The 18,001-nt window shown below is 46.1% G+C and overlaps 1 protein-coding gene and 1 pseudogene across 5 annotated transcripts in view; one reads left to right on the forward strand and one right to left on the reverse strand.

Annotated features, from left to right (window-relative positions):
* NHS (NHS actin remodeling regulator) overlaps positions 1-18,001 on the forward strand; it is a 364,785-nt gene that overhangs the window by 237,250 nt on the left and 109,534 nt on the right. The gene's annotated exons all lie outside the window — the stretch shown is intronic.
* Positions 13,615-16,579, reverse strand: LOC309651834 (tripartite motif-containing protein 44 pseudogene; annotated as a pseudogene). Its single transcript has one exon. The product of its transcript is annotated as a tripartite motif-containing protein 44 pseudogene (transcript).

Below are 18,001 nucleotides of genomic sequence, written 5' to 3' on the forward strand. Positions count from 1 at the left end.
CGGTGCGTGGGCTCCTGAGTTGCGGCACGTGGACTCCTGAGTTGCGGCATGCATGTGGGATCTAGTCCCCTGACCAGGGGTCGAACGCGTGTCCCCTGCAGTGGGAGCGCGGAGTCTTATCCACTGCGCCACCAGGGAAGTCCCCATAGATGTAATTTAAAATTTTCTACTACTCAAACTTGAAAAGCAAAAAGGAGTGATATTAATTTTAATAATATATTTTAGTTAGCCCAATACATCAAATCTATTACTGTTTCAGAATGCAACAATTATTTAAAAATTATTAATGAGATGTTTCACATTTTTTGGTCCTGAATCTTCAAACGCCATGTGCATTATATACTTACAACACATCTTCATGCACATGCTAAATGTTCATCAGAATATACTTGATCTGTGTTTAGATTTCATAAAATTTACAGTTGAAAAAGTAGACTCGCATATCCACGTTCTTTGAAATGTGTTTAAAATTTTTCCAGTAAGTGAACTTAACAGCAGCTTTTAAATTTAAACTAATTAAACTAATTAAAATTAAATAGAAATTTAAAATTCCATTCCTCAGTTGCACTTGTCTCATTTCAAATGCTCAATAGCCAAATGTGGCTAATGGCTACCATTTTGAGACTCGCAGCCCTCGGGTACAAAGATTGCTGAGTATCATTTAGCTCATTCCTCTTCTCCTACAACTTAATTTTAAAAAAAGAAAAATGTGAGGGAGAGAGCTATTAAAGAACTCCAATTAGCCAGCCTTGCCCCCAAGTTCTTCATGAAACTGGGGCCTGCTGCCTGCTGGCTTCCTGGGGCTGCCCTGAAAGGTAATAGGATTCTGCTGATGAAGCACTTGAAAATCCAGGGATGAAATGACCCGTGTAATTCCCAGGCTTGTTGGCCAGACTGGATTGAGGATTGGGGTCTGTGTCTACACAGCAGCTGGCCCACACAACCACACTGATCTGTGCTTCCTTGTGCAGTCGAGGTCTACACCAGCGTCTGACAGCACGTGTCGATTGCATGTTTTATCATCGCAGCACTGGGATGACACGTTTTTCGATGCTCTCGGTTTTTATCAGATTAGAACATATTTGAAGTTTCAGTGCTGAACTGCCTTGGAGTGATCAAATATGTGGAAAACGTCTTTCTCAGCCAAACAGCATATTTTCCAAATCCAAAATAGTCGAATATATCTTTTCCTCTTCCTTCAAGTTTCCCATTGAATGGTACCCCAGAGACCAATTTAAAGCGTGAAAAGTTGAGAGCAAAAATGTTCTGGAACAAAGGAAAATGAGGTGTGTCACCTCACCCAGTATCTAGCCGCTGTGTCTCATGTAAAGCCGTGAAAGCATTCGGCATTATTTATACTAGGAAACCGGGGTTAGGAATTGATGTCCCCAGAATTCTGTGAGTGTGCGGCATGGCCCCATGGCTGGCTCTGATGTGAGATTTGAGGCCTAAGGGGAAACTTAAAGTGACTCTAGACCCTTGAGGGTTTTGAAACAGGTGCGGCGTCTCTTTCCCTCCGGGAAGTGTGCTGTCCACAGTCGGATGAGTACTTCAGCAGCAGTTCGTTGAGCTCTTGCATGAAAATGGCAAATTTCTCCCCAAATGAGCTTATTATCTGCTGCTGTTGGGTGCAAGGCATCCTTGAGCTATGGCGGGAATTACAGCTTCCATCTGTTCCTTAATGTGAAAAATGTGTGCAGGCCTCTGTGCTACCAAGCTCCATGAACTTGAGCCATTCAGATCTGCTGACACATTTGAGTCACAGCCCTCGGAATCGCTTTTGTCAATTATTTCATTACATATCCAAATAACCATCCTGAGGGTGGTCTGGATTTGTGATCTGTGATGGTGTGTTGCTGACACATTTCTTGCCCTTGGAGCTATCTTTTTTTGGCTTTGTTTAGGAGTTGATGATATGTAAGTCCTCAGTATATTTAATCATTATTACTTTAGAAGTTAGCACGGTGCCGCCAATATGAAAACTTCTTGGGCACAGTTACAGCCAAATCTGCATCATTAATTCTTGGCTTCTTCCCAGCATCTCCAGTCTTTCACCTTGCTCCATGATTTTGTTCTAACATCAAATAATGCTTTGTACTTAGAGAGCAACTTTCATCAGAAGATTGCAAGGTTCTCTGCAAACTTTTATTTCTGTAAGTACAAATAGATATCTTCAGAGAACCATGTATGTTTAAGTGTGTTTATTTGTGCTGGGTTTTTTCAACAGGCCGAGAAAAATTATGGCCTTCTATGTGTTCACTTTGGAATATAGATATGTAATGTGCAGGCTTAAATTTGGCTTGACATATTTAATAAATATCCCTTGAGAAAGTGATTAGATACAGAGTCAGGTATGCTCTTGAGAATATGGCCAAGCATTCGTTTCTTCTACTAATTTTATACATGTGAATATTTTTAGGGTTACATCCTGTGCATTAGATGGAAAAAATTATTTTCATCAATTAATAACTGTTTCCAGTTGTCAACTGGAAGAGAAAATGCTTTGAGTAAGCAGGCTTAACTCACCAACTGGAAAAAGCAGTCACTCATGGTTTAATTCTTTGTGGTCAGTGGTTAATGGTTTGGTTTACACAATACCACTGCTCTATTTTCACTGCATTGACCCATTCTGTATTTTTTCTCACTGTTAAGTGTCCCTGTGGCAGAGACAATGCTAGGTGTTCACCCAACCCCATTTTCCTTTCTTCCCAGACGCACAGATAGACTGCATTTCCCAGCATTCCTTGTAGTTAGATGGACCCCTGTGACTGAGTTATGACCAATGGGATGTGAGCAGAAGTAATCGAATCCTCTTTCAGCCCTGGCCTTAAAATCTTTCCTTTCCATCCTCCACACACTCTCTCTTCCTTTGCCCGTTACCTAGGTACAGAGAATCTGGTGGAGGACCCCAGGCCCATGGGGGATGGTGGGACCACAGTACTGGAGTCTGGTTCCCTGAATGACTGCATGGAGCAGAACATCTCAGCTGAACTGTCTCGAGTGTGACATAAGCAAGAAATTGAATTTTGTTGTATAAAGCCAGTGAGATTTGGGGGTTTGTGACACAAGTTAGCCTACCCTAACTAATATTCTTATAGTTGTAGCAGAGAATCAATACTCTCTTTATACACGTTCCACAGCTTTCAAGGGGGGCATGGAACAGGCAGAGCATGTTGCTGGTGTGGAACAGTAGGTTGTGAAAATGCGTAACCAATGAGCCATGTGGCTCTTTGATCACCATGTCCAATTAAGCCACATGGTTACTGTGATTTTCCGGTTTGAGTCAACCTTTTATTTGGGGCAGATGCAACCATGGACAGTTTCATGTAGTGGAAACTGATCATTTCAGTAAGCAGCTTCCCCAGAGGAGGGTGGGGTGGGTGCAGAAATCCATATGAATTACGAAGGACTTCAGGTTTTAGCTTCAATTTTTTTTTTCTCTGAAAAGACTTTCCTAACTCCCAGCCATGTCTGGGTTGCTTGCCTCCCATGCTTCCCACTCTGTGGTCTTGCCACCGCCCATGTGCCTTCATCAGACTCTTACCTCACTGGCTGGTAATGTCTCGCTCTTGAGCTTGCCTCTCTTCCCCCTGTAGACCACATGAAATGGCAGAGGCTGTTTCAACTTGCCTCACTGTTGTCCCCCCCGCATTCTGTCCAATGCCTGGCACATACGTGCTGTTGACTGAGTGATGAAGGCAATGAATGACGATGTGATTCTCCTTGTCAGGGACGAGCGATAGCCTTAGGATCGTCCTGAGCTGGTCCTCAGGCCACTTAAGTGAGACAGGCTGGATAGACTTTTTCCTTGTTAAAAACAGGAAACTTAAGGAGGTAAACTGACTTCAGCTTAATCCACAGTCGAAACACAAATCGGTACTGTATTAGAAACAAGAGCAGGATCTATTTTCAGGTTTCATTTTTCTCAGCCACCATGAGCTTTTGAGAGCTGGAGCTCGGTTAATTGATGGCCCAAGTCGCTTAGTGAATACATTTGCGAACAAACATACAAGTAGCAGTTAGAGCCAAGTCACCTTGTTTAAAGCCCAGGACAGATCTTGATGTTTTACACTTTCATGCATTCATTTGCCAAGCATTTATTGAGCTTCTTCCAGGGCAGAGCCTGCTTCCAGGTGCCGGGACACAGTGGCGCACAAGACAAAAGAATGGCCCAGTGTTCCAGGAGGTTCCAGTCAAGTGGGGGACAGACCAACAATAAACACACAAGAAAATGTCAGGTGGAGATAATGTTCTGTGAAAAAAATCCAAAGAGGTCAACATTATTGAAAATGCCCAGGTTAGGAAGATTCCATCAGTGGTCAGAAAGGCCTCTGGGGAACAGGTATTCCCATGACATGTAAGCTGAAGCCTGCATGACAGGAAAGAGCCAGCCATATAGGGAAGAGAACATTCTAGGCAAAGGGACACGCTAAGGTTTTTATCTGGCCCTGAGGGTAGAGACTAGCTTGTCAAGGACTAGGAAAACGACTTGAGTGGTAGGAGCAGAGAGTGTGTTTGGTGTGGAAGGAGGGGGGTGGGAGTGGAAAGGGAATGATGGCAAGAGAAAGAGGCAGAGGGCCATTTACGGAGAGCCTTGTTTGCTGTTTCCAGAGTCTGGATTTGAGCCTGTGAGGCAGTGGGGGCCATGAGAAAGACTGTAAGCGGAGGAGAGAGATGAGCTGTATGTTTCAGGAAGAACATCACATCGGCCGTTCTATGGAAGAACTACCACACCCCAAGCCCCCGGTGGAGGCCTGAGGAGCGGGAGGGTCAGAAGTTGTGAAAGGCAGAAGCCAGTTTCAGAGCTCCCTGGGAGATGGAATTCATGGCGCCCGGAAATAGATAGGATGTGGGGACTGAGGCGTTCCCAGGTGTCTGGCTTGGGCAGTGGATGTAGACACGGGGGAGCTCTCCTCTGAGACAGGAAACCCTGGGGAGGAAAGGCTGTGCACGGGAGACTGAGGGGTCCTGGACATGGCGAATCTGAGGTACCCGTAGCCTTGCCGGCAGGGAATATTCAGGAGACAACTGAACGTGTGGCTAGGCCAAGAGAAGGGGAGCGCGTTCTGAGTAAGCAATCAGATGTTAAGTTAACGAAGAGGAGGGACACAAGGAAAGGAAGTTCGAGGTCAGATTCTGAACCCTAGCCACCTGATTTTAGGTGACATCTGACTTTTTTTTTTTTTGCCTTCCTCGCCCATCTCCTTTTCAAGATGCTGAAGAGTCATTTCTGCCTCTCCAAGCTAGTCTGCCCCCATCTTTTTTTTTTAATTGAAGTATAGTTGACTTACAGTGCTTCAGGTGTACAGCAAAGTGATTCAGATGTATATCTATATATCTTATATATAGATATAATATATATATAGATATATATATCTTATATATAGATATAATATATATATAGATATATATATCTTATATATAGATATAATATATATAGATATATATCTATATATATATATTCTTTTCCAGATTCTTTTCCATTATAAGTTATTACAGGATATTGAATATAGTTCCCTGTGCTATACAGTAGGTCCTGTTGTTTATATGTCATATATATTGGTGTGTATCTGTTAATCCCAAATTCCTAATTTATCCCTCCCCCCGCTTCCCCTTTGGTAACCATAAGTTTGTCTTCTATGTCTGTGAGTATATTTCTGTTTTGTAAGTAAGTTCATTTGTATCATATTTTAGATTCCACATACAAGTGATATCATACGGTATTTGTCTTTCTCTGACTGACTTCACTTGGTATGAGATTCTGGTCGGCCCCCATCTTGGCTTCTTCTGGTCTCCACGCTGCTTCTGGCCAGTGACTTTTCTCCGCAGAGACCGCCCCCTTCCCGTCACGTGGCCTTGCTGCTTGGTTCATCCCTCTGCGGCAGCTCTAAGGAGCGAGCCCCGAAGGATGGCTCACGCCCTGAACCCCACCGATGAGTCAGGCGCCGCTGGAGTCTGGCTGCGGCCTGGGTTTAGGTCCGAGGGCTGCCGTCCTCTAGCTGTGTGATCCAGGCTCCTTTTCCTCATCCCTAAAATGAGGGGATTGGATTGAAGAGTACTCTGAGCTGTAACGTTTTCGGATTCTAAGTTGTCTCGGCCCTCAGGGTGAAGCGAGTGGCCTCTTCCAGAACTGGCGGTCGGAGCTGGGATAATCGCCATCAATACCTGAGAGAGAATAGCTTTTGTTCTTTTGTGTGAGGCCCCGCGGAGGCTGGGTGGGCTGCAGCAGTTCAGCTTCAATTAAAAACACACCCAAGCCTCCCGCTTTGTTTCGGTTTCCAACCTTGGCCGTCTGACTGAGCACATCTGAATTCCGCAGGCTCCGGTGAAGGCGTGAGGAGGCCTCAGTCCATGGGCCTCATTCCACCCTTCCATCCGCTTCCCGAATTTCATTTACTGAGGGCAGGAGAGGTTTCAAAGTCCCAGGAATACGAGGAGAAAACATACCTTGGCTTTGAAGCCGCCGGCAAGCAGATTCCAGCGCACAGTGACCCATCCCCAGTCGAGGGCTCCCTAAAGGCCCACGAATGCTCATGAGCCCTGGTGTCTGGGCAAACATTGCTCAGTAGCTGAAGAGAGAAAATGGGTCTGTCTGTGATGAAGACAGTCTCCCAACTGTGTCTGTGGTCATCCCGAAGCAACGTTCCCTCCTCCAGCCCAGACCAGAGTCAGGACTGCCGAATGGAATCTTGTTGTGGAACTCGGGCAGCTGTCACGTCACTTCACGGTGTGACCGTGCACAGGCTTGAGGCACCATCTGTCCCCGCCCGGGCATCGTCTCCAGGCTTTTGGGGTACAGGGGGTGAACAGGGCAGAAGCAGAGATGCCACTGAGCGGCCGTGGTGGCCCAGCCACAAGGATCCGGGCAGATGTAGGATACGATGGGTGTCGTGGTCCTGCTGGCTGCGGATTCAGGGAAGGTCTGAGAGGTCTAGCGGGTGGCAGACTTGGGGCCAGAGGCCAGGTGACTGGGAGCGCTCCACGTGAGTCCCGGCGCCGGGGCAGAGGGGAACCTCTCTTGTACGGCCCCCGCCAAGTGTTGTTGGCTCTCCAGGAAGGAAGAAGGGAGTCCCCATGAGGCGGAAGTGGCCCCTCAGCAGTGTTCACGCTCTCCTCGTCCTCCTGGGCACGCACCCAGGTGTTTGAGTGGGAAAGTGTTCACAGCAACTGCAGGAGGACTCCAAGGTGGGCGACGAGCTATGGGATGGGCCGCCAGCAGCACGTGCTACCAAGTCCTTCTAGAATAGAACTTCTCCAAGCGTTGGATCTCAGGATGCCTCTACACTTTTTTTTTTTTAATATTTGCAAATTATATATATATATTTTTAAATTTATTTTTATTTATTTATTTGGCCACGCCGGGTCTTAGTTGCAGCATGCGGGATCTTTAGTTGCGACATGCGGGATCTAGTTCCCTGACCAGGGATCGAACCCGGGCCCCCGGCATTGGGAGCGTGGAGTCTTAGCCACTGGACCGCCAGGGAAGTTCCGCCTCTACACTCTTAAAAATTATTGAGGGGCTTCCCTGGTGGCGCATTGGTTGAGAACCTGCCTGCCGATGCAGGGGACACGGGTTCGAGTCCTGGTCTGGGAAGATCCCACGTGCCGCGGAGCAACTAGGCCCAGAGCCACAACTACTGAGCCTGCGCGTCTGGAGCCTGTGCTCCGCAACAAGAGAGGCCGCGACAGTGAGAGGCCCGCGCACCGCGATGAAGAGTGGCCCCCGCTCGCCACAACTAGAGAAAGCCCTCGCACAGAAACGAAGACCCAACACAGCCCAAAAATAAATAAATAAATAAATAAGTTTATTTAAAAAAAAAATTATTGAGGACCCCAAAGAGCTTTAGCTCTTATGAGTTAATATCAATCTTTATTTATTAGGAATTAAAACTGAGAAGTAAAGAAGATTTACTTGGTAGTTTATTTCAAAATTAACAATAATAAGTACATGTTCTACATTATATATATGACATGTTTATAAATAAAATATTTTGAAGAAAAAAAATTATATTTTCCAAGACGAATGTAAGTGAGAAGAGTGACATTCTTTTACCTTTTTTTGGCAAATATCTTGCATAGTAGTCTGGCTTAGTAGAAGACTGCCGGATTCTCATATCTGCTTCTGCATTCCAGCTGGTATGGTATCGTATGTCACCCAGGAGAGCATGAGAGTAGAAAAGGCAAGGAATGTCTTCGTATCATTATGATCATAGTTTTGACTTTGCAGATTCCCTGAAAGGGTTTCAGAGACCCCCCAGGGGTCCCCTGACCAAGACTGGAGGACTACTGTTCTAGAACACCCCAGCCAGCCCGGCTTTAGCATGGAAACCTCTAGTGAACCGGCGCCCCCGAGTTGGCCCACTCACTGAGGGGTTTTGCTAACTTACTCCAAACCACCATGAGTTAATTCACTTTAGCTGATTAAAAACTCATATTTTCTTCTTATAATCCATACTTTTACAAGCAGTGATTTGGAATGTTTTGATTTTGTTCATTCAAAGTCAGCAATGACCATTAGAAATACAGTTCGTCATTTACATGATTTTAAAATGTTAGTAGCCACCTAAAAAAGTGCAAAAGAAACAAGTGAAACTAATTTTAATGATGTATCTTATTTGACCCAATAATTATAAAATAGTATCATTTCAGCATACAAAATCAACAAAACATCATATGAAAATCAAATCATAAAATTGATACAAAACACTGATGACATATTTTTACACCCTTTTTTCGTATTAAGTCTTCAGAATCCAGTGTGTATTTTCATGTATAGCACATCTCAATTTAGATGCTAAATTTGCATCCAAAATACTTGATCTGTATTTAGATTTCATGAAGTTCCACAAAAATTGAAAAAGTAGGTTCATATTCAAGTTCTTCCAACAATTGGAGTGTGAGTATTCAAGTTAAAATTAAATGAAAGAAAAAATTCAGGGGATTCCCTGGTGGTTCAGTGATTAAGAATCTGCCTGCCAATGCAGGGGACATGGGTTCGAGCCCTGGTCCGGGAAGATCCCACATGCCGCAGAGCAACTAAGCCTGTGAGCCACAACTACTGAGCCCGCGTGCCACAACTACTGAAGCCTGGGCGCCTAGACCCCGTGCTCCGCAACAAGAGAAGCCACCACAATGAGAAGCCCGCGCACCGCAACAAAGAGTAGCCCCTGCTCACCGCAACCAGAGAAAAGCCCACGTGCGGCAACAAAGACCCAACGCAGCCAAAATAAATAAGTAAAATAAAAATAATAAAATAAATTAAAAAAAAAATTCAGTTCCTCATTCACACTAGCCACATTTCAAGTGCTCAATAGCCAGATATAGCTAGTGTCTGTCATATTGGGCAGAGCAGATCTCAACTTTTCCTCTGATTTCCTTATCCATCCCATCCTGTGGTCCTTCAGTGCTTAGAAGCCTGGTTAGGAAAGGTTAATCATTCTCATTATTTTTCTAGAAAGCTGGCACCACAGTGGGTTTCTTCGTAGGCTGGTTAGGATGTTTGACAGACAACTGGGATTGGGAGAAGCGCCCTGCAGCCACAGCTAGCAGTGGCAGATTCCCTTTTGGCTTGGCTTCCAGGACCTTCTTATTTGATGTTTTCACATGCGTAGAATAATCTCACATTGTTACCGATGCAGCTGTGACATATACTGCTGGCCACGGCCAGCCCTGGGATGGATCTCTCTCTGATTGGACATGGCAGAAGCTTAAATGGCATGCCACCATGAAGGCCTTAGGCTCATGTGCTTGTTGGGACCGAGCCTTGGAGAGTTTGCTAAGTTCTCAGTGATGAACTCCACATCAGTGTCAGAAAGTTAGGGCAGGTTTGCTTGCCCTTGGTCTTCCTGTCTTCATGCATTGGTGTGCTTTCCAAAAGGTAAAAGAAAGCAGTGGAATGAAATTCCAGGCCAGACGGACTCTGGGTAAAGATGCAGCACTGAGGTTAGCATCTTATAACTCAAAGGCAGCAAAAGTAATTTAACAAGGCTCAAAGGAGAGAGCCAAAGAAAGTCAAGACTTTGTTCTGTTTGTGAATTATTGATACATCATCTCCAAACCATTTCAAATTCAGGAGAATGAAAAGCTACCCCCTTTGACACACTGGGGGAATCTCTTACTTGTACTCCCCAAATGAAAAAGACTAGAATTCCAAGTCTAACTATTTGGTCCCATTACTGCAAGTTTTGTGGCTGGTCAGGTGTTGGATTCTTGTCATTGGGTGAGCAAATGAGAAAAATGACTTTTCTCTCTTTCACATGTTCTTCCTTCCCCATGTTGACTGCTTAAGCTTTTAGCCAGTTTTATCATTCCATCATATCCATTCTCCTAGTGTTGGACTCACTCAAGAATCCTGAATCTGAGTGCATGATGTCATTTCTAATAAATCTAAAAGGAACTGGAAAGCTTCTGGAATTTACTTACCTGAGGTAGCCAAACTAAATAAACTTAATTCACATCCATCAGGAGCTCAGTGAAGGCTAGCACCATTCTGGTTGAAGTGATTTCACACTAAAGGACACTGGCTCCTTATGGAACTGGGTGCCCTAACTTTCCTGTCTTCAGGTTCACAAAATGCCTTTCAATTCATACACTCAACTGTTAGGGCCAAGAATTACCTAAGACAACAATTGTGCCGCCATCTTGAATACATTTGGATTTGGGGAAGCCAAGTCTTTTCTTCAGCACTTACACTAAGGAGCCAGAGTCATAAAAAGATGAAAAGAAAAAAGTTAAATCAGAATGTTAGAACTATTAGGGAGCTTGGAGATTGTCTGATGCTCTCTCTGGCCCTGAATGATCTTGCTTTTAAGACCATTTTAGTGTTCTTCCCCCTTCCTGGGTAGTTTTGCTTTTGCTCAGATCCTCAAGAAATCTTAAGTGAAGCGTTAGCGAGTTCTAGAACTATAGAAAGCCCAATGGTTTCTCCTCCCCTTCCGTGCCCAAATTCTCTTCCACCTGCTGACTTTTCAGGTTTATCCTTTCAGCATTAGGCCTGTAATTGCTATTAAAATGCAAATTCAGTAGGAAAGACTAAGGCTTAAACCATTATGAGGTGTTTTCACTCTGGAGCTGGGAAGGATCAAAGTAAGGAATGGTTAGTTTTGATTCTGTAAGGCGAGGGGGTCGGAGAGAGGAGGAGGGAGTGCCAGCGTGAAAGGTAGAGAGACCCAAAATGGAAACTTGGGGGCCCTACTTGTGACTCAACAGACTCTGGCCTCTTCTCCCAAAACATTTGCATTTGTATGAATTTATCCTGGACTCCTTGTGGAGATCCAGGTACTTGATAATTGTTCTTGTCCAGTGGAGACCCTGCCAAGTAGAAGGTTCCGGTACTGAGGGGCAGCTCAGGCCCAGGGTAAGGGTTCCCAGCCTTGCCAGAGGGGTATGTTAGTGGCTTTGTGGAAACAGCAGTGGGGAGCCATGCAAGGTGAAGAGGTTAGGGTCTTGTTTTCAACTTTATTATGAATGGGAAACCCTTATCCAGGCTCAAGGGAGAGCTTTCCATAGAGTGTGTATGTAGCCACCCATGCATGCACACACCCGTGGACGTACACACACACACACACAGCTCCATCTGCACATAAATGTTCCTCCTGAAACACTCAGCAAAGCAAGTGACAGGTATTTCCTGTTGGTAGCTGGGATTTCAACCCTGCTCTTGCCTCATTATTAACTTGGGTTTGGGATGTGAGTGATGGGAGATGGCGAGTCTGTGCTCATAGAATAGTTGTGAGAATTAACTGCAATAGCACCTACAAAGCATTTAAAATAATGCTTGACACCTAGTAGGTGCTCAATAAATATCTGCTGAATGAATAGAATATTCATTTTGTCATCATTATGTTATTACCATGAGGAAACTTGACAGGGTGGCTTCCGATTTAGTGGGCAGAGCGACGAGAGCCCTATTAGGAATCATGACTTCCGTTCTTCTGGTAGGGCCCGATTGCCACGCAGGTTCAGCTGCACAGAGTTCTCAGCTTATGAAGGAAAGGAAAAACAACTAAATGTCTCAAAACAAAACAAATGATGAAATCTGGGATGAGACCAAGAGGGAGATTGACATCTTACAATTAAATAAAGGCATTGCCACAGAGCAGCTTCTGGAGAGACAGTCGAGCCAGGCCTCGGTTTTTCATTTTCCTAGCTCCAGACTTTGGTTGGAAGTGTTGAGCTTCCACTTGGATTTGAATGAACCACAAAAGGAAAACATAGTATTCTCTCTCTTTTTTTTTTTTTTTTTTTTTTTTTTTTTTTTTTTTTTTTAGCACTCCTCACTCTTCACTCCCTTCTCTGCTTCCTTTCCTGGAAATCTGCTCCAATATAAGAAACCAAAATGGTGGCGCTTCCTTGATGAGAGCAGAGACGGAGTCGCGGTGGGGCTCTTTAGGGGGATGGGGCGCTACGTACACTGCACTTGGCTGATCTCCTGATGAAAAGCACCTGAGAGATGGGGAACTGAGGTGTGCTTTATCATTGATGCTCCCCATTTCTTGACCACGTGGTAAGGACTCCTTCCACAGACCCTGGCATTAAGCCTGGTGGGGACTGGAACAGCTTTGGGGCCGGGCAGCTCCAACTGGGGCCTACTGGGCCTTTAACTTTCCACACATGTGCACATATGTACAAGAACCCAGCAGATGGGCAGCGAGCAAGCTTGGGTAGCAATCCACTGACCAGGTAGCAGTAGCTCTGAATAAATCATGGTGGCCTGGGCAGCAAATTTCGCTCCAGGGGATGGGGACTTAAACAAGGAGAAAAGGCGTCCACCCAACTTTTTCCTGAAGTGCCAGAGGAAAGAAACAGGTCAGTGGTGAATACAAAATTAGCTTTTGGCCAGTCTCCAAAGTGATTTGACCTATTTAGGAGTCATTGAGAACAAGCCAAAGGAAGCTCCGTAGCCTGCATCTTGATTTGTCAGGGGAGAAGAGACAGGGGATGGACCACCAGGTGGCTGGAGTCCCTGAGTGGCTTGTTCGGGAGCATATGAGTGAATATGGCTGGAACTCATGAGAAGGACTCTGGGACATTGACTTTGGGCCAGCTCCTGGCGCAACTTAGCAAGCAAATGATAACCCCAGCAGATGCACTGGTAATTGGTATGCCCGCTCAGGCGCTCTGATCCTTGAAAGGACCATATCGGATTCTGAAAACCTTCCTACGGGTTAAACTTTTCTCCAAGACCCTTGTGTAAAAGGTAAACTCAGGCCAAGTCAGCAAGGGGAGTGTAGATGTGAGGGCTTCCATGAAGAGCAAAGCCACAAAAGTACTGAGGCCAACTCCACTCCAGTCTAGCAGGTTGGAGTTGGGAGTGGATGCTGTTGGTGCCCTGCCTGTATCTCCTTTATCAGCTGGCGCCCTCCTCCTCCAGCTGCTGGGAGTGTTGGCCATTGAAGGCTACAGCTGCCTTCCCCAGAGAATTGCTGTCTGCCAAATGGTGTAACCTGTATTCCAGAGCTCCCTGCGGGATCAGGCTGAACCAGATCTCCAGCTGAGGCCACATCCTTGCCGAGTCCCGTGCCCACCCCCCAGCTGCATCCTGCTTCCCTGTGCCCCCTCCACTGAGAGTACCCCCTCCATACTTCATTTGAATAAGAAATCCCCATCGTAGACTTCGCTTCTAAGTAACCCAACCTAAGAGAGAGTTGGGGGGAGGGGGGGTATTTCAGAACAGTTCCAAACCTGACTACACATCAGAATCCCCAGTGTAGCTGTAAAAATACAGATTCCTAGGCCCTACGCCCAGAGATTCTGATTCAGTGGGTCTAGGGTGGCGCCTGAGATACTGTAGTTTTCCTAAGTGGATCCTTGGTAATTTGAGTGCAGCCAGTCCTTTGACCAAGGGGAACCACGCCTTCTAACTCATGGCATTTCTTTCCTTCCTTAGATCTTTTAGGAAACATTTATTGATTGAGTTCGGGAACAAACCACACAATCTGTGAAAGGCACTAAGAAGGGGAGATTTTTTTTTTTTTTTCTGTTTTGCTTGTTTAATGCTTATACTTTTGAAGGGTATAGAGCATCATTTACATTTCTTATTTGCATATCTTACTATCATTCATGTAGGTTATCGCATTTGATCCTTAATATAGACAGAGTGGGTGCTATGGCCCCTAGATGGCTGATGAGAAAACTGAGGGACAGAGAAGTACTATCAAAGGCCTGACATCCTAGGCTTATTGCCTTCCTCGCTTGGTCTGTAAGTCAGAATACTGTGATCCTGGTGTGTAATCCACTTGGCATCAGGGCCTGGTCATATCAGGGAAATTTCTGACACATAGAATGCTGAGCACCTCCATGACCACTGGGTCCTTCCTCGTCGCCCTCTGCCTTTGGCTCAGCTGATTCATTAGAGGTATCAAGTTGTTCCTTGGCTTGGGCCACCTGAGTCATCAATCTATCCATATGGGACTGGATGTCTGCCAGGATCTCAGTCACATGAGCCGTGGCCATTGCTTCCTGGATGTCCACTAAATGAAGGGCCTTCTGCTCCTCATCAGCAATCACTTTTTGAACTTTCTTAAATTCCTGCTGTATAAACACCTTCATCTGGTCCCGGGTTACTTTAGGGTCTGAGCTCTTGAACTTTAACCTTTCCACCAACTCTATCACAGCCGCCTTCAGTCCGCCTGAATCTTTGCTTCTTAGTTCTTCAAAGGCTTCGTCTAGGGTGGAGAGCTGGTGGCCCTGGTGTGCCCCAATGACTGGGCACAGGACGCAGATGAGCTGCTTATCTTCCTGGCAGTAGGTACTCAGATCAAGCCCATGGTCCGGCCACTTCCTCTTGGCCACTCTCTCCGCTTCCATTTCTATTTCTGGGTCAAATTCGCTTTCTGCCTCAGTTTCTCCCTCGGCCTCCGATTCTCCTTCGTCCTGGTTGTCTTCCTCTGCTTCGCTCTCTTGCTCATCCTCCATTTCTTCCTCACTGTCTTCCTCACTCTCTTCATCACTCTCGTCCTCGCTCTCCTCCGTCTGACTCTCTTCTTCGGACTCACAGTCTTCCTCGGACTCGCTCTCTTCCCCCGCCTCGCTTTCTAGGGCCTTCTCGTTCTCTACCTGGGCCTCGACTTCTTCCTCTCCCGCCCCATCCCCCCGGGCTCCCGGGGTCCAGGCCTGGGCGGCTCCGTGGACGTACTCGGCCAGGTGGTGCCGGGGGAACTTCTGCCCGTGCGCCTCCGCGTGGCGGCGGCAGCAGTAGCAGAAGCCGCATTCCCGGCACACTTCCTCGGCTCCCGGAGCCTCGTCGGGCTCGCACTCATCACACGTGCCGTCGTGCGGCAGCTCCTCGAAGGCCGCGCCCCCTCCGGAGGCCATGTGGGAGCTGTGCCGCGGCCCGGGTCTCCGGGCTTCAGAGCTCGCCGCCTGGCCTCGGCGCGGCCTCCTCGCGTCCTCCTCTCCACCCGGGGCCCGTCCCGCAGACTGGCTGCGCCGTGTCCCGCAGCCTCGGCGCCGCTGCCGCCTGTTCCCAGCAGCCCGCACCCAGCCTTGGAGCACAGGGCCTCCCCACCGGCTCGGCAGCCTGGCGGCCGCTGCGCTTCCTCAAAAAGGGAGATTTAAGTAAAAGGATCCACAGTTCTTGGCAAGTCTCTTAAAGTCCAGCCTACTATGCTTGACTCTCAGAACTTTTTAAGCAAATCGTATCTTTACATTTTTTTCGTGTGTGTCCTGAAACGTAAAGGTCTGTCTGGTTGGGAACAGGGAGTCTCTTTTGAGGCATTGAGTTGCCATGGAGCTTTCCAAAAAGGGGCATTTGACCAAACTTAGAATTTAATTAAGGCTTTCCAGTCACCATGCTCAGAAGTATTAACGTCCTAACCCCTCCCCTCCCTGTTTCATTAACAGGCCTAGATTTTCTTTTATTGGTTGTGTGGATGATTTGGTGATGAAATTCAGAGAGAAATACTTTGTTCTGTTATCAGGGACCCTGAGATAGAAAGACTCATGAACAGGTTCTCATGAAAGACACAATACTGAGGAATTTTTTCAAAAACTCATTAATTAAATAACTGAATGAAGATGGTTCAGCCTGATGCAGAATAAGGGAACATTCTGAATTTTGCAACAATGATGATGATAATAGTGATAAGAATAGCAGCAAAACTTGCTATCGCTAAGATTTGTTTGAGTGTTTACTATGTATAAGGCCCAGCACTAATTACTTGGTCTGTATTATCTTTTTAATCCTCCCAGCAGCTCTTTGAGGTAAATATATCCATTGGGGATTAACAAAGGCTTCAAAAAGATGGAACTTTATTCCTCTCTTATGTAAAAGAAGTCCAGGGCTGGTATGGAGACCAAGGCTCCTTCCAGCTCTTGGTTCCACATCTTTGTGGCCCTCATCTTCTCGGTCCAAGATGGCTACTGGAGCTCCAGCCATCACATCATTGGCCCAAACAGAAGAATGAAAGAAGGAGCATGGCTCTTGTGTTCTAAAGAGATTTTTTTAGAAATCCCACAGCACAATTGCTTTGATCTCATTGGCCACATAGCAGCCCCTAGTTACAAGGGAGGCCTGGACATGGAGCCTTTTGGTTGTCTGGCAATGGACCCAGTTTAAAAAATTGAGGTCAGCAGCCACATAGCACAGGGAGATCAGCTCAGTGCTTTGTGACCACCTAGAGGGGTGGGATAGGGAGGGTGGGAGGGAGACGCAAGAGAGAGGAGATATGGGGAGATATGTACATGGATAGCTGATTCATTTTGTTATAAAGCAGAAACTAACACACCATTGTAAAGCAATTATACTCCAATAAAGATGTTAAAAAAAATTGAGGTCTTATGAATTTGAAAGGGAAGGCAAATATGGAAGATTTAGTAGGAAATGAACCGTTTCTGCCATAGTAGGTAATATTCTTATCACCGTTTTGCAGATACGGAAAATGAGGCACTGAGAGACTGTGTGACTTAACCATGTTCACATAACTCATAGGCGGCAGAGCCACGGTAGGACCCCAATCTCTGACTCAAGGGTCCCTCTCTTCTTTTTTTTATTTTTTTATTTTTATTTTTTTTTGGCTGCGTTGGGTCTTCGTTGCTGCGTGGGGGCTTTCTCTAGTTGCTGCGAGCAGGGGCTACTCTTTGTACTCTTTGTAGCGGTGCACGTGCTCCTCATTGCGGTGGCTTCTCTTGTTGCAGAGCACAGGCTCCAGGTGCGCCGGCTTCAGTAGTTGTGGTGCACGGGCTTAGTTGCTCCGCGGCATGTGGGATCTTCCCAGACCAGGGCTCGAACCCATGTCCCCTGCATTGGCAGGCGGATTCTTAACCACTGCGCCACAGGGAAGTCCAAGGGTCCCTCTCTTAACTACTATTCCCTCCTGCTCTTTTGCTACTCCCTCCTGCTATTTTTGCTATTTTTGCTATTTTGTAAAACAGTTGTGTTTCCTTAGAGGTTCGTTTATTCATTTCCTGTTTTCTTCCCAGTGTGCCTTTTACCCTCTTCTTTGCAAACATCCCAGCCGTGCTTCACAGCTCATCTCCAAGGCCCCAGAAAGCCCCTCCTTGCACCCCAAGCTGCTTTCTTCATTCAGTAAATATTTATTGAACACCTACTGTGTGCTAGGCACTGTTCTAGGCACTTGGGCTTCATCAGTGAAAAAAACAAAGACTCCTGCTAGCTTAATAGGTGTGTGATCTTGATCAAGTTCTTTAAGCTTTCTGAGCCTTGGTTTCCTCATCTGTAAAATGGGAATAATAAAACTCACTGCACAGGGTTATTGTAAGGGTTAAATAAGATACTATATGGAAAGCGCAGTCAGTGGCACATCATTATATTTTGAAAAATGGTACCTATCGCCATTATTATGGTTGTTGTTCTGAACATGTCTGTCTTGCCCAATAGGCTGTAAACTTCTCATGGGCAGGAATAGTAGCCAAGGCCTCTGGTATCACCCAAATATCTTACTGACCAAAGATGCGGGGGCTTAGTAAATGTTTGTTGAGTGGTTAAAAAGGGTCCTGGTGTGGAGAGAACTTCCTGTTTTCTTATGCTGCTAGATTTAGG

The sequence above is a fragment of the Balaenoptera physalus genome (assembly GCF_965194825.1).
Source record: "Balaenoptera physalus genome assembly, chromosome: X".
Taxonomy (NCBI): Eukaryota; Metazoa; Chordata; class Mammalia; order Artiodactyla; family Balaenopteridae; genus Balaenoptera; species Balaenoptera physalus.